The sequence below is a fragment of the Bufo bufo genome, chromosome 3 (genome assembly GCF_905171765.1).
Source record: "Bufo bufo chromosome 3, aBufBuf1.1, whole genome shotgun sequence".
Classification (NCBI taxonomy): domain Eukaryota; kingdom Metazoa; phylum Chordata; class Amphibia; order Anura; family Bufonidae; genus Bufo; species Bufo bufo.
In genome coordinates this window covers 705,209,951-705,232,296 of record NC_053391.1, presented here as the reverse complement: position 1 = coordinate 705,232,296, position 22,346 = coordinate 705,209,951, and the positions used below count along the sequence as shown (strand labels likewise).

The following is a 22,346-nucleotide window of genomic DNA, read 5'->3' as shown; positions in this document are numbered from 1 at the left end:
CTGTCCCCGTTTTTTGCGGACCCATTGAAATGAATAAGTCCACAAAAAAAACGGAACGTACACGGAAACAAACAACGCTTGTGTGCATGAGGCCTTACATTGAGAGGCCACAGTCTGTTGGATGGCGTGTGCTGGATGAAGGTTGTGGGGAGGTGAACGATGAAAAGGTAGAATTTGTGACTTTGTGCTTGTGGTTCATTAAGGAGACTTATGAGAGTTGTCCACGTCTGAGACCAACACAGGTCAGCAAATAGTTGGAGGTTTGACATGAATGTAAGATGGTTGTGGGTTGTGAATGTGGAGGATAAACTAGAAATATGAATCAGAAGATTTAACTTAGATTACGTCATCACACGTATGACGTCACCACGCACAGGATTTTGACCTAGATCTTCAATCAAGATGGAGGCTGGCGGTCCGTTGCGAGCAAATGGAGGAGGTAAGTATGAATTTTTTTGTTTTTTACACTATTTCAGGTTAAATCAAATCATGAGGAAATTTGGCTTCGAGGCAAATCGAATTTATCCTGAAATTCGGATCGAATTCCACTTCGTAGGATTGGATTCGCTCATCTCTAAATAGGACCATTAGTGATAAGATGAATGTGGTTGGTCTATACTCTATGAAGGTGGAGGACAGACTACCCACACCAACGTATTACTCTATTATGCCTTCATGCAATACAGTACCGTAGTTGGTGTGATGAGACGTTGGTGGTTGGTCAGTGTTGTATGGAGGTGAAGGACACATGGACTATCAGTAGATGGACATAGTGATAAGTTGGTTAATGGTACTCTGCCTTGTATGAAGGAGGAGATCTTGTGAATTCTCAGTAGTTGGATGTATGATGGTAGTTAGCTGGTGGAGGGTGGCCTTTGTTTTATGAAGGTGGAGGACAGGTGGATTATTAGCAATTGAGGATATGACAGTAATAAGATGGTGGTGGGTGGTCTATGTTGTATCAAGGTGGAGGATACATGGATTAATGAGTAGTATTTTATGTATGAAGGTGATGGAAAAGTGAATTATCATAAGTATGACAAGTATGATAAGTGATAAGATGGTGGAGTGTGTTCTGTGTTGTAAGAAGGTGGATCACAGGTTAATTATCAGTGGTTTCGGTTATGATATCGTAATTAAATGGTGGTGGGTGTTCTGTGTTGTATGAAGGTGGAGGTCTGGTGGATTATGAGTAGTTGGAGGTATGGCATGGTGATAAGATGGTTGTGGGTGGCCTACATCATAAGAAGGTGGAGGACAGGTGAATTATGAGTAGTTGGAGGTATGATATGGTGACAAGATGATCATGGGTGGTCTATGTTGTATGAAGGTGGAGGACAGGTGGATTATGAGTAGTTGGAGGTATGGCATGGTGATAAGATGGTTGTGGGTGGCCTACATCATAAGAAGGTGGAGGACAGGTGAATTATGAGTAGTTGGAGGCATGATATGGTGACGAGATGATCATAGGTGGTCTATGTTGTATGAAGGTGGAGGACAGGTGGATTATCAGTTATTGGGGTTATGACATGATGATCAAATTGTGGTAGGTCATCTGTGTTGTATGAAGGTGGAGCGGGGTGTATTATAAGTAGAGTTATGAAATGGTGATACGGTGATGGTAGAAAGAAAGAAGATTAACGGCAGATAAAGACCACATCTCGTCTGTCTAGGTGGTCTTCTTCTGCCGTGGTCTTTTTGTAGGTGCTCTCTGTTGTATGAGGGTGACCTAGCAGGGTCACCTCATGGTGGAATTTGAGCAGTGTTTGGAACCAGAAGACCCAGATGGGAATGCAGAGATTTCCATGCACATGAATAAAACATCACAACTTCTGGATCATCCTATAAAAAGGTTAATGATGGGTCTCAGTGCAGTTTATGGAGCTGATTCACGGCTGTGACTGAATGTTCACCACCCGGAGCTCTACACAACATGTACCGTGACCTGTGTTATGTCTCAGCCAGGAGGGGAAGCCATCATTATCAGAGTGTTATATGGGGGGAATTGAACGGCCTTTAACCCTGAGGCCTCCAATCTGATCAATAACACAATAAAACTGGTGGGATCTCAGAAGACAGGTGGTGCCCAGTATCCACCATCAGTTCCCATGGGCAGCCAAAACAATAATCTGGAACGCAGCTTTGGATGTGACTGGAGGAGAGAACATGAAATAACTCTACAGAATGGTGACCCAGCCTTGTGGGTGATGAGGTGGGGTACACCGCTGGCCATGTCACACCACTGGGGTGTATACAATCATCCGAAACACAAACCATATCTGGCTGGCATACATTTTTACCCCCTCAAACAGTGTGAGAACAGCTCCAGGGATCTCCAGATCCACACGATTCTCTTGGGCCTCGTTTCTGAGTCCTTGCAGGACTTTGATCTTGTGATTTGGGCTCTGATGTGGTCCTGGTTCTGATCCGCTGTGTCAGATCTGGGTTCTTTCTCTTCTCCTGAAATGTCTTGCTAATTATGATGTGGCAGGCATGTTTACCTCCATTGATGAGCAGATACTCATCTGCAGAACGTTGCTCCTCCCTGACATTCTGCAGGGCATCTCGGCTCCAGCCACATCTTGCACATCTGTTGCACACCTATGTGCATTCTGGGAAATGAACTTCATGAAATGTTTTCAGAGGGCTGAATAGTGGAAGCCAGGAATAGCAGCCGGTCCCGGGTCACCTCCTGTGTGTCCTGGGTGGAGAGGACACCTGGAGCAGCACAAGCATCCAGCGGAGGTCACGCTCTGTGCCGCTCTAAACCCTCTGCACAAAGCCTGTTGTTCAAGGGAGCGGGCGGCGCAGGCCTAGAACAACACACTATTCTGCGCCACACAAACCGCTCTGCATCACAAGGAAGAGTAAATGGAGTCAGACACCAAAATATTAACCCTGAAGAGCAAAGTGCTGCAGGGAGGGAAGATCTCAGGTGAAACGACCGCATCACATGAGACACGTAGCACCCTCCAGCCATAAGAAGAGCCTGACCACCGCCAGACCATCCACAACTCTGTGACACACCGACCACCCCAATCACATGATCATAACCCGGTGACACACCGACCACCCTGATCACATGATCATAACCCGGTGACACACCGACCACCGCCAGACCATCCACAACTCTGTGACACACCGACCACCCCGATCACATGATCATAACCCGGTGACACACCGACCACCCCGATCACATGATCATAACCCGGTGACACACCGACCACCCTGATCACATGATCATAACCCGGTGACACACCGACCACCGCCAGACCATCCACAACTCTGTGACACACCGACCACCCCGATCACATGATCATAACCCGGTGACACACCGACCACCCCGATCACATGATCATAACCCGGTGACACACCGACCACCCCGATCACATGATCATAACCCGGTAACACACCGACCACCCCGATCACATGATCATAACCCGGTGACACACCGACCACCGCCAGACCATCCACAACTCTGTGACACACCGACCACCCCGATCACATGATCATAACCCGGTGACACACCGACCACCGCCAGACCATCCACAACTCTGTGACACACCGACCACCCCGATCACATGATCATAACCCGGTGACACACCGACCACCCCGATCACATGATCATAACCCGGTAACACACCGACCACCCCGATCACATGATCATAACCCGGTGACACACCGACCACCCCGATCACATGATCATAACCCGGTGACACACAGACCACCCCAATCACATGATCATAACCCGGTGACACACCGACCACCGCGATCACATGATCATAACCGGGTGACTTACAGACCACCCCAATCACCAAGGGGGCATTCTCCTGTGTGGGGGCACCAAGCGCACAGGGCGGGATTGAGTGTGTATAGGACAGAGTTGGAGGGGTGGCTTTTTGTGCAGGATTCTCCTTGTGCTGTTACATCAGGGCGTCTGTGTCCCTGGGCCCCGTTACCCTCGGGGCGGTGGTTCCTCAGGTGCCATCTGTCACTGAGGTCACCAGGAGTCCTGCTTGGCATTGACCATCTCCAATCGTCTCCACTCTGGATACACCTAAGCAGCAAAGATGTTCCCACCATGACCAGTGTTCTCTGCATGACCATGTCCATCAGACGGCGAGGAGAGAGACCACCGCCCCACCTGGGATATGACCACAGGAGGGGCTCGGGCCCTGGAGAGATAGGGGCTCAAAAAATCTCTCCGCCCAATCAAAAGCCAGTACTGTATTAGGATAAGATTAGATACACATCTCAGCAGACAGTATCACACCTCATCGGATTAGATACGCAGCTCAGCAGACAGTATCACACAGGATAGGATTAGATACACAGCTCAGCAGACAGTATCACACAGGATAGGATTAGATACACAGCTCAGCAGACAGTATCACACAGGATAGGATTAGATACACAGCTCAGCAGACAGTATCACACAGGATAGGATTAGATACACAGCTCAGCAGACAGTATCACACAGGATAGGATTAGATACACAGCTCAGCAGACAGTATCACACAGGATAGGATTAGATACACAGCTCAGCAGACAGTATCACATAGTATAAGATTAGATACAAAGCTCAGCAGACAGTATCACACATTATGGGATTAGATACACAGCTCAGCAGACCGTATCACACAGGATATGATTAGATACACAGCTCAGCAGACAGTATCACACAGGAGAGGATTAGATACACAGCTCAGCAGGCAGTATCACACAGGATAGGATTAGATACACAGCTCAGCAGACAGTATCACACAGGATAGGATTAGATACACAGCTCAGCAGACAGTATCACACAGGACAGGATTAGATACACAGCTCAGCAGACAGTATCACACAGGATAGGATTAGATACACAGCTCAGCAGGCAGTATCACACAGGATAGGATTAGATACACAGCTCAGCAGGGTGTATCACACAGGATAGGATTAGATACACGGGTCAGCAGACTGTATCACACAGGATAGGATTAGATACACAGCTCAGCAGACAGTATCACACAGGATAGGATTAGATACACAGCTCAGCAGACAGTATCACACAGGAGAGGATTAGATACACAGCTCAGCAGACAGTATCACACAGGAGAGGATTAGATACACAGCTCAGCAGACAGTATCACACGGGATAGGATTAGATACACAGCTCAGCAGACAGTATCACACAGGATAGGATTAGATACACAGCTCAGCAGACAGTATCACATAGAATAGGATTAGATACACAGCACAGCAGACGGTATCACACAGGATAAGATTAGATACACAGCTCAGCAGACAGTATCACACAGGATAGGATTAGATACACAGCTCAGCAGACAGTATCGCATAGAATAGGATTAGATACACAGCACAGCAGACGGTATCACACAGGATAAGATTAGATACACAGCTCAGCAGGCAGTATCACACAGGATAGGATTAGATACACAGCTCAGCAGACAGTATCACACAGGATAGGATTAGATACACAGCTCAGCAGGCAGTATCACACAGGAGAGGGTTAGATACACAGCTCAGCAGACAGTATCACACAGGATAGGATTAGATACACAGCTCAGCAGACAGTATCACACGGGATAGGATTAGATACACAGCTCAGCAGACAGTATCACACAGGATAGGATTAGATACACAGCTCAGCAGGCAGTATCACACAGGAGAGGGTTAGATACACAGCTCAGCAGACAGTATCACACGGGATAGGATTAGATACACAGCTCAGCAGACAGTATCACACGGGATAGGATTAGATACACAGATCAGCAGACAGTATCACACAGGATAGGATTAGATACACAGCTCAGCAGACAGTATCACACAGGATAGGATTAGATACACAGCTCAGCAGACTGTATCACACCCGGTAGAATTAGATACACAGCTCAGCAGACAGTATCACACAGAATAGGATTAGATACACAGTTCAGCAGACAGTATCACACGGGATAGGATTAGATACACAGATCAGCAGACTGTATCACACAGGATAGGATTAGATACACAGATCAGCAGACAGTATCACACAGGATAGGATTAGATACACAGCTCAGCAGACAGTATCACACAGGAGAGGGTTAGATACACAGCTCAGCAGACAGTATCACACGGGATAGGATTAGATACACAGCTCAGCAGACAGTATCACACGGGATAGGATTAGATACACAGATCAGCAGACAGTATCACACAGGATAGGATTAGATACACAGCTCAGCAGACAGTATCACACAGGATTGGATTAGATACACAGCTCAGCAGACTGTATCACACCCGGTAGAATTAGATACACAGCTCAGCAGACAGTATCACACAGAATAGGATTAGATACACAGTTCAGCAGACAGTATCACACGGGATAGGATTAGATACACAGATCAGCAGACTGTATCACACAGGATAGGATTAGATACACAGATCAGCAGACAGTATCACACAGGATAGGATTAGATACACAGATCAGCAGACAGTATCACACAGGATAGGATTAGATACACAGCTCAGCAGTCAGTATCACACAGGATAGGATTAGATACACAGCTCAGCAGACAGTATCACACAGGATAGGATTAGATACACAGCTCAGCAGACAGTATCACACAGGATAGGATTAGATACACAGCTCAGCAGACTGTATCACACCCGGTAGGATTAGATACACAGCTCAGCAGACAGTATCACACATGATAGGATTAGATACACAGCTCAGCAGACAGTATCACACAGGATAGGATTAGATACACAGCTCAGCAGACAGTATCACACCCGGTAGGATTAGATACACAGCTCATCAGACAGTATCACACAGGATAGGATTAGATACACAGCTCAGCAGACAGTATCACACATGATAGGATTAGATACACAGCTCAGCAGACAGTATCACACAGGATAGGATTAGATACACAGCTCAGCAGACAGTATCACACCCGGTAGGATTAGATACACAGCTCATCAGACAGTATCACACAGGATAGGATTAGATACACAGCTCAGCAGACTGTATCACACCCGGTAGGATTAGATACACAGCTCAGCAGACAGTATCACACATGATAGGATTAGATACACAGCTCAGCAGACAGTATCACACAGGATAGGATTAGATACACAGCTCAGCAGACAGTATCACACCCGGTAGGATTAGATACACAGCTCAGCAGACAGTATCACACCCGGTAGGATTAGATACACAGGGGCTGCACCATCTTCTCTGGGAGGTGGAGATGATTCATCTCGGGTTTGGCGCGGTACCAGGACTCGGGTCAGGACCTGGGAATGAGGAAGTCAGACATGATATTGATGATCCACCCCAATCACTCAGCAGCTGGTGCCCAGAGACTAGAGATGTCTGACCCCATAGCGCCCCTTCTCTGTCGTGGTCCTTCGTGTCAGGCTCGCCAGCTCTTCTTTCATCTTGGGAGCAATGGGGCAGATTTATTAGTGGTGTCGGACTTTGTAATGTGTAAATGTGAACTGCAGTATTATTATTAGTCACTATTAGGTGCATGGACTTTTCTAAATGTGGAGCGTTGTAAATCCTGCACTGGATTTATACTAGAATTCCGTTCGTGCACCAAAAAAAAAGTACCTGTTCTTGGTTTATGGTGCCTATAATTTGGCGTAGTTCCACTCTAAAAATGAACTAAGGTTTTGGCTCATGTGCAGCGCGCTGCCCCCCAGGGGAGTAGTCCCGGTGTGTGGGATGCGAGGGGTATACTCTGGCCTAGTGTTTGTGTTCCTACCTTCAGTCTGTCCCTCCCTGGGGGTCAGTCTCCATTGCAGAGATTGAGTTGGAGCGAGGAACCAAATAAAGTCCAGACTTTGTGAAGTTTAACTTTTCTTTACTTGGAATAGACTTGCTGTAACAGAACGGTACTTGATATTTCTCTTTCATGGTCCCAGCAGTATGCGCGGCTCTTGCAGTTGGCTTTGACTATTCTGTAATTCTATCTTTAGCTTCATGTTTTGCTTACTGTCTCAAACAGAGTGGCGTATCTTGGACCCGTGTTCCCCCGCTAAGATAGAAAGTCCTATTAATATAAGGAGTAGGCTGCTCTAGGAGCTGCTTTCCCTAAGCTCCTGCAGCTGGAGGGTAAAACGCTTCCCTCCCTGCGCCTTCTCTCGTCTCTTTAGACTCTATCGCTCAACTCCCCAAATTCCTGAAAAACCCCTCCTGTGGTGGGAAATAGGAAACCCCACTTCTGCCCAAAGGGAGCAGAATGAAATGGTTAGTTCCCTTCTTTCTAAAGGAATCTGCCAGAACATATGCCACCTGCTGGAAAACCAGGCACATCACATGTAAAAACAGTTGCATAACAATATTAAGGCACTAAATGAGAAGACCTTGCAATAAATATACTGATAGGATAGAGACATAGGAACCCATAGCCAGGTGACAAAACGGTAGTGCCCCACTCTGAGGTACTACACATGGAGGTGCATTCAGGCCATGCTCCCCTTCCCACGAAGCCACGCTGCCTTGTCAGTGGAGGCATACAATGTTTAGAAAGGTTAGTTAGTAAATGTGATACAAAGCATGCACACCAGCTTCTCGGTGCAAAATGTGGCGACAAAATGGAAACTTTTTACTAGTAAATCTGCCCAAATGTTTTTGTCCAATTTGAGTTTTACAATTCACCAGATGCTTTGGGTGAAGCCATTTGTCAGTCTGCCTCCATTCTGACACCAGAACGTTATTGAGGTCCAGCATTGGTGGATGGTGGGATATGAGTCCTTCATCATAGATTATGTCCCATCTGATCCCAAAGGTGTTTGCAGGAGAGGTCAGGACTCGGGCAAGTCATCTTCTACCAAACTGCAATGACAAGGAAACCACACACACACACACCTTCATAACACCATGTAACATCATTTTATGACCACAAGGGTGGCCCCCACTGGCAGATGGTAAATAACCAGGAGGATGCCTCCAGCAACCATGGCTGAAGTACCCCTCAGTATCAGCTCTCCAGAAAGGCTTTATAGCCCAAAGTAACCACACCCACACTCAGACACACCCAGTGTTCACAGACAGAGAAGGGAATTAACCCTTCCAAAACCAGACAAGGGAAGACAGCAACTTAAAGGGGAAGTGAACACACAAACAACCCCGTGCACACCAAACATGGAAAGTGCACACATATAACACAAGTTGCCTTAGACAACCGCCTGCTATGACAGCGAGCAGCCTAGCAACCAGCTCCAGCTGCTCTACTGCCACATACACAATGTTGCCAGCGGCAACCACAAGTGAGGCAACATACTAGCGGCCCTCACCTGTGATTGAACAACCAAACCAGACCGCAGGCAACAGCGTGCGGTTCAAGAATCACGACCATGACCATGGTGGTGACAAAATAACAACGTAGGGAAAATTCTTACTAGCACCAACACTGCATTATTCCCATGGTAAATTGTCAATAGCAGTGTTCACTGTGTTTGCAGTAAAGGAAGGACATTTATTGCGCCTATGTCTTTTAAGTTAAAGAAAAGACACTCGCAACTTTTCTATAAATGTTCTATAATATGTGTGACTGTGTACCAAAGCCGTGACTGCATTTAGGAAAATGTGAGTTTTCATATGGAAGGGTTCGTGTATGGAAGGGTTCAAAGCGAAAGACCCAGGCCTTCTCCTCCCAGAGCCAGAATGTGGGCAGTAGTGGCAGCAGCTGTCCAGCCAGAAGTAGTAATAGTAGAAGTACATCAACCCCTGAATTGTAAGGCACTGCGGAATATGTTGGCGCTATATAAACAAAGATATTATTATTAATATTATAAGTAGTAGTAACAGTAGTAGTGGTAACAGCAGTAGTAGTAACAGTAGTAGTAGTAATATTAGTAGTAGTAATAGTAGTAATAGTAGTAGTAATAGTAGTAGTAGTAACAGTAGTAGTAGTAACAGTAGTAGTAATAGTAGTAGTAGTAATATTAGTAGTAGTAGTAATAGTAGTAGTAATAGTAGTAATAGTAGTAGTAATAGTAGAAGTACATGAACCCCTGAATTGTAAGGCACTGCGGAATATGTTGGTGCTATATAAACAAAGATTATTATTATTATTAATATTATATGTAGTAGTAACAGTAGTAGTAGTAACAGTAGTAGTAGTAATAGTAGTAATAGTAGTAGTAGTAATAGTAGTAGTAATAGTAGTAGTAATAGTAGTAATAATAGTAGTAGTAATAGTAGTAGTAATAGTAGTGGTAGTAATAGTAGTAATAGTAGTAGTAGTAGTAGTAGTAGTAGTAGGCAGCAGTTCTCCCTGGCTTCTGAAAGGTGCAACTTTATTGTTGAGGCTGAGATGGTGGATTGGATGGCTCAGTCCTCCTCTCAGTCGCAGCAGGAGGACATGGAGGACACCGCTCTGTGGAGCCAGGGGTCACAGCGTTCCTTCTGCTTCTCCTCCTTGCAGCCCCATAGAAGGCTTTCAGTGGAGTCCTCTCAGTCTTCACTGCCCCTTCCCAGTGTGGCACCTTCTTTTTCGCTAAGAAGAGGCAAGAAAACCCCACCACGCCCTACAGCAGATAGTCCATGGAGTCTCCCCGTTGACTACTTGAGTGAGAGCAGTCAGTGTTTGGACTGCCCTGAGAAGGTGGGGACCCCAGGCATAGCTGTGTTGGTGGTGGTGGTAATGGTGGCACCTGTAGCCACTGTATTGGTGGTGGGGGTAGCGATAATGACAGTAGGACTCTGGGCAAGTACATAGCAGGGAGGGGTCCAAGGAGCCCACCACCATATATCACAGTCTGATAAAACAAAGGTGGCCATGTTTGATGTGGATTAGTGAATAAACCACTTGAATTGGAAGAGGGCTGCGGCTTTCCTTTATTATATCGTTTGAGTTTCCAAGCCAGCTTCTGACGCCGTGTGCGCTATCTTATTCCCGGCCCTGACTAACCTTGGGAGTTGGTTGTGCTGTTTATTCATGATTTTTACAGTCTGATAAAAGTGGCGGGGAGGGTGAGGACTTTTGATTAAGTGCTGGACAGGACCTTGGAGCCGGATTGGGGTGCTGAGGAGGAGGAGGTAACATCTAATGAGGAGGCAGCAGCAATAAAGAGCAGAGCTGACGTATGGCCAGAACCATGCCAGGCCCAGATCTGCTTTGAGAGAGGGTGATGCCGCCGATGCTGGGGGTGACTTGGATCCAAAACATTCCAGAGCCAAGCCGAGCTCGGCTACCTTGACCTTTGCTGTGCAAGTATCTCCCATCTGGCAGTTCTTCTCCATCTGCCGGAAGACAGAAGCATTGCCCTGTGCAAGAACAAAATAAGCCGTGGGCAGACATACACAAAAATAGCCACCACAGCTCTACTGAACCATATGAAGCGCCATCACCCCATCCGGTGGGCAAGCCAAGGAGACAGCCAGCTACTGCAACAGGAGTTCCCTCCTTCTCCTGGTCCCCTTGGACCAGCCAGGCTGCATCCATGAGCAGTTTGGTGTATTTCCCATCATCCCTCTCTGCTTCTCCCGCTAAGACTCCTCCTCAGCTCCATCGAATGCATGGCCAGGAAACAACTCTACACACCCAGAAATCCGCTGGGGCACAAGCTTGATTCCCACCTGGGCAAGTTTCTAGAGGTGCAGTCACTGCCGTACCATTTAGTAGAGTCTGCTGCCTTTAGAGAGCTAATGCCGTGTGCTCAGCCTCGCAGGAAGATTCAAAAAATAGTCCCTGCTTTGTACTCTCACGTGGCGGACAATGTGGGCCGCTCCCTGAGATTCTCGCTGTGCATTAGGGTTTACGCCACAGTGGACACCTGGAGCAGCTCTTACAGGCAGGGAAATTGCATGTCTTTCACGGCCCACTAAGTCAATGTTTTTTTCCATCGGCAGCGAGGCAGCACCCCAGCAACAAGGTCAGATCCTTTTAACCCCCCCTCACGATTGTCTTGGCCTGGCTCCCAAACCAGGCACTTATCCGCCTTCTCCTCCTCCATGGACACGTTCCCGTTCCCAACAGCAGCAGGGAACAGCGTCGCTCCCGCTCCCCCTCCTATCATATGTGTCAGGTCAAGCGTTGCCAGGCTGTGTTGGAGCTGATCGGCCTGGGCGAGAGACGAGTCGCCACACCATCGAGCAGCTGGTGAAGTACATCAAGCAACAAAGATCTCGGTGACAGTCACCTCACCAACTCCAACTTGGCAAGGTGGTCAGCTACAATGGCGCAACATCATGGCCGCCCTGAACCTGTACGAAATAACACATGCTCCCTGCATGCTGCACGTCATCAACTTAGTGGGGCAGCACATTGTAAATAAGTAGACTGACTTGTGCCAGGTGCTGGCAAAGACCAGGAGACTGTCCAAGCATTTCAGCCACTCTTACGTGGTGAGGAAGGCTCTCCTGGACCTGCAGTGACAGAACGGCCAGCCGCTACACCGCTTAATTCGTCACGTGCCAACTCGCTGCAACTGAACATTGCACATGCTCAAAGCCGTGAATGATTGCATAATGCTCCAGAGCGCCTCAGCAGGCAGTGGCAGCTCATCTGAGACGCCTGTCAGGTGCTGAGGACCTTCCAAGAAGCCACACAGTTTGTCAATGGGGACAACTGCAGCATGAATGACCTCGTCCTTCTCAGATTTATCTTAGTAAAGACGCTGGCGCTCATGTAGCAGGTATCCGCGGCTGACGTTTCTTCCTGTCCGCCCTATAGCTGTTCGGGACGGGTTGTCAGGATTCCAAAATTTTGATTAGATTTTGATACCATAAAAAAGTATTGCAATACTCGATACTATTTGATACCACACGAAAAAAAATCAAACACTAAAAAAGCTGCGTGCATTCCGCATTTTTTTTTTTTCTGTTATGGCGTTCACTGCATGGGAGATATTAAATATTTTAATAGTTCGCCCTTTTTTGGGCATGGTGGTCTGTAATATGTTTATTTTTGTATTGTTTATATATTTTATATGTAAAATTGGAACAGGGGGTGATATAAACTTTCACTATTTTGGTATTTTTTTTTCCTTTTTATTTAATAACTATTTGCCCCCTTAGGGGCGAGAACCCTTGTCCTATCCACCCACATAGAGCTCTATTAGGGTGAATAGGACTTTACACTCTCCCTGCTGTCCGGTGCACACAGCGGCATGGACGGCTTCAGTAGCGTCCTGGCTGCCATGGTGACCGATCGGAGCCTCGCGATTTTACTGCTGGGGCTCTGATCGGAAGCTGCCACCAATGAAGGACGGGGGGGGGGGGCCTGTGGCCACTGGGTAGGGTGGCGACTTGCACAACCCCAAAAAGGATGACATCGTTCCGGGGAGAGTGGTGCACAATAGTTCAATACTACATTATACAGATACTATTATGAACGGAATGTAAGCAGTAATCTATATTACAAGATCAGCTGAATAAAAGCTGAGATGTACTCACCAACCCTAGCTTCTACTTTGGGTATGTCACTCCTCTCCTCGCTGCCTCCGGGAGTTTCTCATCCATCTCTGTACATTCTTCTACACAGTTCGCACAGATCTGAAGCTCTGCCTTTACGCTGTCCGCCTCCAGGCGAACCGCCTGGCAGTAATATAGATTACTAAGCAGTAATATAGATTACTGCTTACATTCCGTTCATAATCTCATTTCTCCAAGCCGAAGACATCATCGAAAACATATAAACCTAATCGAACCAAAAGGACCCTGAAAATCTCAGTCTTTATTCAAATCACTTAAAAGACCATAGACACAGGTCAGGATCTATAGCTAGACTAGCCTTGGTCAGTTATACAGATTACCAGAACTTACCTACAAGGGGAGGTAGACATTAAAGCAGGTAAAAAACGTACTCCAGAGGGGATAACTTTCCTAATGAGACCCTATCTACCCCTCAGCCCGGAGGTGACCCCTAGTGGTGGAGACCGTCCGTCCTCGTTCCTACCCTGATATCCCCTAATACACCCTGAAAACGTATCATTTCCCTAATACCCCAATGCATTTCCCCTATACCAGGTTCTTCAGGGGGTCTGTCTGGGAAAAGGTCCAAATAAGCCCAATATTTACACCTCAATCCAGGGTGAAAAGACGATAGTGTAATAAAAGTCAGCTCTGATGATAAATGATGGGGGTAACGAAAACATCCCCCTAGAGTCCCAGATAGTAATGATGACCAAACTCCCCCTAGAACAAATCTGTATCATAAGGTAAACCGAAAAGATCCCCGACGTCAGATAATGAGGCTCCAGCTAATTACTCCCGTGTCCCCCAGTATGTAACTGCTGGTGGTGCAGATAAATAGCGAGGCATAGCCAGACGTCCTCCTGCCGAGATGGGCACTTCCGGCCTGGAGGAACGCACGCGGTGGAGCGCAGTGACCACTTCTGGTCCGGCCCGTGGAACGCATTCGATGCTTCCGGTCCGACTTATCTGCCGTGCCGGCCTGTCATTGAATCCTGCCAAGAATAGAAGCGGCATGCCCCTGCCAGAATAGGCCAACCCCAGAGTGTGTTGAATAGCTCTCTGGGGGTCCGGGGATCACCTGGACCCCACAGCAGAGAATGTACATATATCAGATATCACCCTTCTACTAGAGATGTTCACATCACATGATTTATAGAGGCCTAGCTTATGTATGTGCTGCAACAAAATGTAGATCACCGTATATAGTAAAGTTCCCTTAGGTCCAAATAAAGAAAGTGAAATATTTTACTTAAACAGAAAGCTCAAGCAGCCATCCTTGCCCCATCATAATACGTATACGGACCCTAAAATCACAAGAGATAAAGGTGATTTCAGGAGAATCTGCATCTTACTAATGTTGGACCCTTCTCACATCACCGACCAGTGGGGGGCCAGCTGTAAATATTACAAAAAAATGAAGCTAATTCAAGAAAAGGAAATTGTGCTGAAAATGTGCTGTGTCTGTGTTATGTAATGCTGCCCCCCGTGGTCATTCTGGGTATAGGTTTCCTGCATGTATTATGTAACTCCCATGTCTACTCCTCCCTTTCGGTGACATCACATTCTGTTGTGCTCTTCCTGTGTCTCTCTTTTCTGCAGCAGACTCAGAGCTGGTGAGAGCATTCGCTTTGTCCTCTAATGTCCTCTGTGTGTCTTTGCTCAAGGTAAACTCAATAAATTACCAAAGCATCTCCATTGTATCCTCCTCACTGGATCTTCACATACAACTGGTACCACCTAAGGGATATTAGTGGGTTCAGCCATCTACCATTGCTTGTACAGAGATGACCACTCACAACCAGTCAGACTTCTCTAACGTACATCGGTGGCAGAGTAGGAATTGAAATACATCATAGAACACAGTTAAAGGTTAATCTCTCATTTAGACCATGAGGAGACTGGGATCGAAACTTAAAAATCCATCTTCGTTTTGAAGAATCTTCTAGCCCAGACCTTTTTTCGGTGATGGAGGTATCATTTCCAAAACCGAGGATCTCAAGACCCGAGGATCACCTGAATGACTCTCAATCACGTGGCTAGCCACCATTTATGTGTTCACACGCCCTTCTTCTGAGTTCTCTGGCTGTTTTGCCAACATAGTCTTTTGGGCATGGACATTGGCCTATGTAGATGACACCTTTACTTTTGCAGTTTATGAAACCCTTAAAGGGTTACTGTTGACAAATTTGTTAGTAAGAAGATTCTGAGACATTTCCTAGCATGGCCTTTGTTGATATTCTGCACCATTTTCTATATTTCTGAAGGTACACAAAGTCTTATGTGTTGTCCACACGGAGATCTTGTCCATGGAATGGCTGCTGATGGAGGGTCATGTGACCAGGCAGATCACCTCCATGTGATGTCTCCTGCACTGTTGGCAGTTTAGTGGAGGTGCTGGAATGTAAGAGACCTCACATGGAGATGGTTTGTCTGGTCTCATGGACCTCCATCACCGGCCATTTTATGGACAGCCCAAAAGACTTCATACCTAATGAAATCTAGAAAGACTACATTAGTAAGTACAATATAATAATCATCTTACAAACACATTGGTCACAAGTAGCCAGAAAGTGGCCGACCCCTCTAACTTCAGGTCTGTTCAGTTGATGTAGAGATGTAGTCACAGGCTTTACACGTTCCACAACGTTCCGCTATATAGATGTATACCGCCATCACCGCGAAAAGGTTCTTCAAAAAGAAGACGAACAGATTTATAAATCAACTCTTTTCTAGGATGTATTGCAATTTCCTTTTCTTGAATTAGCTTCATTTTCTGTAATATTTACAGCTGGCCCACGCTGGTCGGTGATGCGAGAAGCGTCCAACATTAGTAAGAGGTCTGGCTATGCCTTGCTATCTAAACAGGGGAGGGACACCACCAGCAGTTACAAACTGGGGGACAGTCCACGGGAGTAATTAGCTGGAGCCTCATTATCGGATGTCGGGGATCTCTTCGAATGTTTTCGTTACCCCCATCATGTATCATCAGAGCTGACTTTTATTACACTATTGTCTTTCCACCCTGGGTTGAGGTGTAAATATTGGGCTTATTTGGACCTTTTCCCAGACAGACCCCCTGAAGAACCTGGTATAGGGGAAACGCATTGGGGTATTAGGGAAATGATACGTTTTCAGTGTGTATTAGGGGATATCAGGGTAGGAACGAGGACGGACGGTCTCCACCACTAGGGGTCACCTCCGGGCTGAGGGGTAGATAGGGTCTCATTAGGAAGGTTATCCCCTCTGGAGTACGTTTTTTTTACCTGCTTTGCCACCCTTAATGTCTACCTCCCCTTGTAGGTAAGTTCTGGTAATCTGTATAACTGACCAAGGCTAGTCTAGCTATAGATCCTGACCTGTGTCCAGGACCAGTTTTAGACAAAATGTGGCCCTGGGCAAAATCAAAAGTGGGGCCCTAAATCTAGTAATAATGTACTGACAACACAGCTACATTGTGTCGATTCCGGCGCTCCCTCACAGATTTGCACCCCGTAAAGATCCTCACATAGTTCTTCACCCTCATGGCCCCAGAATACGCCACATGCCCCCTCCCATCACGCTCACTCACGGCATCTGAGAGTGTTAAAAACCGGAAGCGCGGGATTCCTCTTCAGGTGCTTTTTCCCCCAGAGGAGACCAAGGAAAGCACCTTGTTCTAAAAATGAGTCTCAGCCTGTACTCGGCTTCCAGGCTCGTTGTCAGGATATCCCAGGTCAGGCCACTAGGTGGCAGCACTGAACTGTGATAAAGTGATTTCTATAAGGAATAATGGAGCAATTCACATCTGATGATTGTAAGTTGTGATTCACTTGGGGGACTTAAAACGAAAAGAAAAAAAAAAATGTAAAAAAAAAGTTTTGAAAATATAAAAAAACATAAAAATTTAAATCACCCCCAAAATAAAAGGAAAAAAATATATATTGAATTATGGGCATCACCGTATGCGAAAGCGCCCATACTATTAAAATATAAAAAAAAAGTTAGCCCATATGGTGAATGGTGAATGTTTTAAAATGGCTGTTTCGAGTTTTTTTCATCACAGTTTTTTTGATCAAGTCCTACACAACCAAATGGTATTGTCAAAAACAACAGATCGTCCGCAAAAAATTAGCCCCCACACATCTCCGTGGACATAACTATAAAAAAGTTATGACAGAATATCGCAATGAAAAGAGTCCGGATGAGGCTTAGCTTTCTGCAGGGAGCGGCCTGTAGAGGTCCTGAGTGGGGGGGCTGTTAGGGTCGCCACCTTCCCAACAGAAAAATACTGGTTACACAAGTTTAAAAAGGTTGGTGTGGGGTTAATACTCGGTTATTTAATCATATTTTACGGTTTGCTCCATTTTTTTTCTCAATAAAATCTAATTTTTCACTGTTGGGAACACCCTGTTTATTAAAGTTTTATTTAGGCCTCTATTTTTAAAAGGTTTCTGTAGGGATTTGAACTCACAACCTTCTACATTAAAGGCCAGAACAATAACCACTAGGCTATAGAGCTCAATGCTATGTCAGTGCTGAAAACCCTCATAGAAGTTTCTCTTCTATTAAAAACAGCATAGAAGTTTTTGTTGCATTACACAAGAGAAACTGAGGTTTTTCCTCATTGACTCAGCATTAAGCTCTATAGCCCAGTGGTTAAGGTTTCTACCTCTAATGTAGAAGGTTGTGAGTTCAAATCCTCACAGAGACATTTCAAAAATAGAGTCTGAATTAGATTTATACACACAGGGTGGCCCTAAGTATAATGACAATGCTTGGGAATACCCCTTTCATGTTCATAACACTGACTCCATGTATGGATGTATGGAGTCAGAGCAGGGACTCCGAAGCTGGGAAATTCCCCACTCTGGAGTCCCGACTGTTCCATCTGCCAGCAGGACTGAAGCCGGGGCCCCTTAGAGGCAATTGCCCAGTTTGCCCCTAACGCTGTTCCATCTGCCAGCAGGACTGAAGCAGGGGCCCCTTAGAGGTTACAGGCAATTGCCCAGTTTGTCCCTAACGCTGGCCCTTCTGCCAGCATGACTGAAGCAGGGGCCCCTAGAGGGTTAGAGGCAATGCCCAGTCCTGTCCCTAACGCTGGCCCTTCTGCCAGCAGGACTGAAGCAGGGGCCCCTTAGAGGTTACAGGCAATTGTCCAGTCTGTCCCTAACGCTGGCCCTTCTGCCAGCAGGACTGAAGCAGGGGCCCCTAGAGGTTAGAGGCAATGCCCAGTCTGTCCCTAACGCTGGCCCTTCTGCCAGCAGGACTGAAGCAGGGGCCCCCTAGAGGTTAGAGGCAATTGCCCAGTCTGTCCCTAACGCTGGCCCTGCCTGTGTCTATGGGGCTTTTTAAGTGATTTGAATAAAGACTGAGATTTTAAGGGTCCTTTTGGTTTGATTAAGTTCATATGTTAAGTAAATGGTTCTTTTGCATTATATCTAATATATCATTTAGATACCTGGCATCATAGAGAACACAGGCTCTGTGTGAGCATCACTGCCGGGAGAAGACATGAGCACTGACCCCCTTCAGACTTGGCAAACACCTGTAGATATCTTTCTACAATGGCATGCTCCTCATACAGGCTCTCCATATCAATGGCTTCAGAGGACTCTCCAAATGGCCCCGGACTTCTCAGACCCCGTTTAGATATTTGGCTATGAAAGCTCTTTTCAGTGAAATCATATCTGTCATTTAACTATTTCTTTGCCCTTTCGTAGAAAAGAATTAAATCAGCGTCACATTTTCTAGCTAGATCTGGAGTAAGCTGTTTTAACCTGGAGATGACAGCAAAGCCAAAAAAGTGATCTCTAAGTCTTCTCTCAAGTCCACCAGATGACCGGTCTGAAGGGTGACCTTGAGAGAAAACTTAGAGATCACTTTTTTGGCTTTGCTGTCAGCTAAACTAGCTTATAGACTGAGGCGATACAGAAGGACTGAGGCGATACAGAAGGTGTGGAAGGACTGAGGCGATACAGAAGGACTGAGGCGATACAGAAGGGACTGAGAAGGACTGAGGCGATACAGAAGGACTGAGAAGGACTGAGGCGATACAGAAGGACTGAGAAGGACTGAGGCGATACAGAAGGACTGAGAAGGACTGAGGCGATACAGAAGGACTGAGAAGGACTGAGGCGATACAGAAGGACTGAGAGCGATACAGAAGGACCTGAGGAAGGACTGAGGCGATACAGAAGGACTGAGAAGGACTGAGGCGATACAGAAGGACTGAGAAGGACTGAGGCGATACAGAAGGACTGAGAAGGACTGAGGCGATACAGAAGGACTGAGAAGGACTGAGGCGATACAGAAGGACTGAGGCGATACAGAAGGACTGAGAAGGACTGAGGCGATACAGAAGGACTGAGAAGGACTGAGGCGATACAGAAGGGACTGAGAAGGACTGAGGCGATACAGAAGGACTGAGAAGGACTGAGGCGATACAGAAGGACTGAGAAGGACTGAGGCGATACAGAAGGATTTGGAAGGACTGAGAAGGACTGAGGCGATACAGAAGGACTGAGGCGATACAGAAGGACTGAGGCGATACAGAAGGACTGAGAAGGACTGAGGCGATACAGAAGGACTGAGAAGGACTGAGGCGATACAGAAGGACTGAGAAGGACTGAGGCGATACAGAAGGACTGAGAAGGACTGAGGCGATACAGAAGGACTGAGAAGGACTGAGGCGATACAGAAGGACTGAGAAGGACTGAGGCGATACAGAAGGACTGAGAAGGACTGAGGCGATACAGAAGGACTGAGGCGATACAGAAGGATTTGGAAGGACTGAGAAGGACTGAGGCGATACAGAAGGACTGAGAAGGACTGAGGCGATACAGAAGGACTGAGAAGGACTGAGGCGATACAGAAGGATTGGAAGGACTGAGAAGGACTGAGGCGATACAGAAGGATTTGGCCTGTAGAGATTCAATGCAGGATAATTTCAGAGCATGGCTGAGACATAGGAAATCAGCCTCGGACACGTCACCGGTGTCTTCTCCAAAGCACGTCTGCAGAACTTTAGGGTTTTCCTCCTCATCTAAACTCTGGAATAACTTGTCAGGGGTTTCCAGTTCAGAAGAATCCGGTCAGTAGATGGAAGTAGTGACAACCACCTTGCATTGCATTCATCAACTTCAAGAAATTCCCAGAATGTCCTACTAGCCGAGATACTGGAATGGCTACACACCTCGAGCACAACATTTTCCTGCAGCATACTCCGATGTGTTGTGGACAATGTGAGCTGCACCGACGCCCTTACGGGTCCGTGTCAGTTTGTGCTGTGCTTTCCATAGTTGACACTGGCATGGTCTGCTGTGTGAGCCGACATTTTGGTCATATGTAGAGCAGCCTGATCTACCTTGGAGAGGAGTTGGTTGGCTTCATTACTATCGCTATACAAATCTAGCAGCAGATGTTTCCACCCCTATAACTGGAAAACACTTTGTGGAGCCTTTTTTTTGAAGCATCTGTTTGCCAATGAATAGGCCAGGTTGTGTTCTTTAATGTCGTCTATGTGCATCTGCGCAAGAATATGGAGCTAGAACATCCTCACATAGAGACGTTGCTTTGGTTTTCCCACAGGTCACACTTTCAGCAATAGAGGAGTCATTGTAAATCTCTCTAATAACTTTAATGCCACAGTCCACACTTCTGTAAGAGTGATGTGTGTCGCAATGTAGGGGGAGGGGAGGAACACCAGAATGACAACCGAAGGAAAATGACCAGGAACTAGGCCTCAAGGCTAGAGACAGTGAAATGGTGACCACCTAAGGAAACCCTAAACCTAGCCCTGACTCCTGTCAGTATGAATAGACCCTGAAGGTAGGAATATTCATACATCGGAAACCTAGGCCCTAGAAACCCTGAATATCCCTAGGAGTAGTGACAGGGTCTGAGACCACTGGTTCCTTCCCAGATGAACGAACCAGCATCTCCCTGAGGCCCAGTAAACAACGAGCAAATGGGAACAACAAAATACCAAGAGAAGTAGACTTATCTTCAACAGAAAATGGATGAGCAGGAACTCAGATGAGGACCACACAGCAGCTCTTCCAACTCCAGGAAGATAATATCAACCGCATGGTAAGAAGTGCGAGTCCAGACTAAATAGAGGAGCAGTAATGACCACAAGCTGCACCTGAGACAAGAGGTCATTACCAACAACAACACTGCAACAAGTAAAAACAGAGAGGCTGTCAGATGACCTCACATGCAGCCAGTCTCTCAGATCTTCTAACCTCTGTCATGGGAGGGACCGTTACCTCGTGCTTCACTGCATGATACACTCTGCAAAGTTCTGCAGCAGATATTTGGTGATTCAGAGGTGACCGGGAGGATGCCCCTGCACTCCACACATTCAGCATGCCGCTCTGTCTAATGTCTACATCACATCTGCATGCTGTACAGAAGGCAGGACATTCAGCTTTCCTGCACTTTGAAATGTAAGGACGCTGTGCTGACCACTCAGAGCTGGAACTAGTTCTCCTTTTTGGCATTGTTGTATGTGGCAGAATCTGAGTATCTGAAGAGTGGACCTTCTGCGGCTATCCACTACTTGTAATGCTGTTAAAACCATGAAGGAAAAGCTATTTCTTGTGATTTTGCCTCCCCGCCAATCAGCCACTGATAACAGAGCTTTTTTTCTCCCATAATTGTTAAGAAGGTCTAGTGTGAGTCATCAGAGCAGAGTTCTGCTGCAGAGTACAGCGAGCTTCAGAGTCTAGCGGATCCCGTAGTTAGTGCTGGTGCAGGTGGCGGCTGTGGCCAGGTCAGCAAGGGACGATAATCGAGAGCATGAGGTGCATATAAATTCTGGTGGAAGCTACGGAGCAAACCAGAGGGGAAAAATGACAGAAAAAGAAATCAAGGGAACTAGAAAAATATGCTTTTTTCCCCCCAGAAACAGAACCAGCCCTATCCATCGGTGACGTGGCGCCAGGAGTGGCTG

At 46.6% G+C, this 22,346-nt stretch overlaps 1 protein-coding gene across 2 annotated transcripts in view; it reads left to right on the top strand.

The window, feature by feature from the left end:
* Positions 1 to 22,346, top strand: part of LOC120996645 (FH2 domain-containing protein 1-like) — a 97,302-nt gene that overhangs the window by 2,521 nt on the left and 72,435 nt on the right. The window lies entirely within an intron of this gene.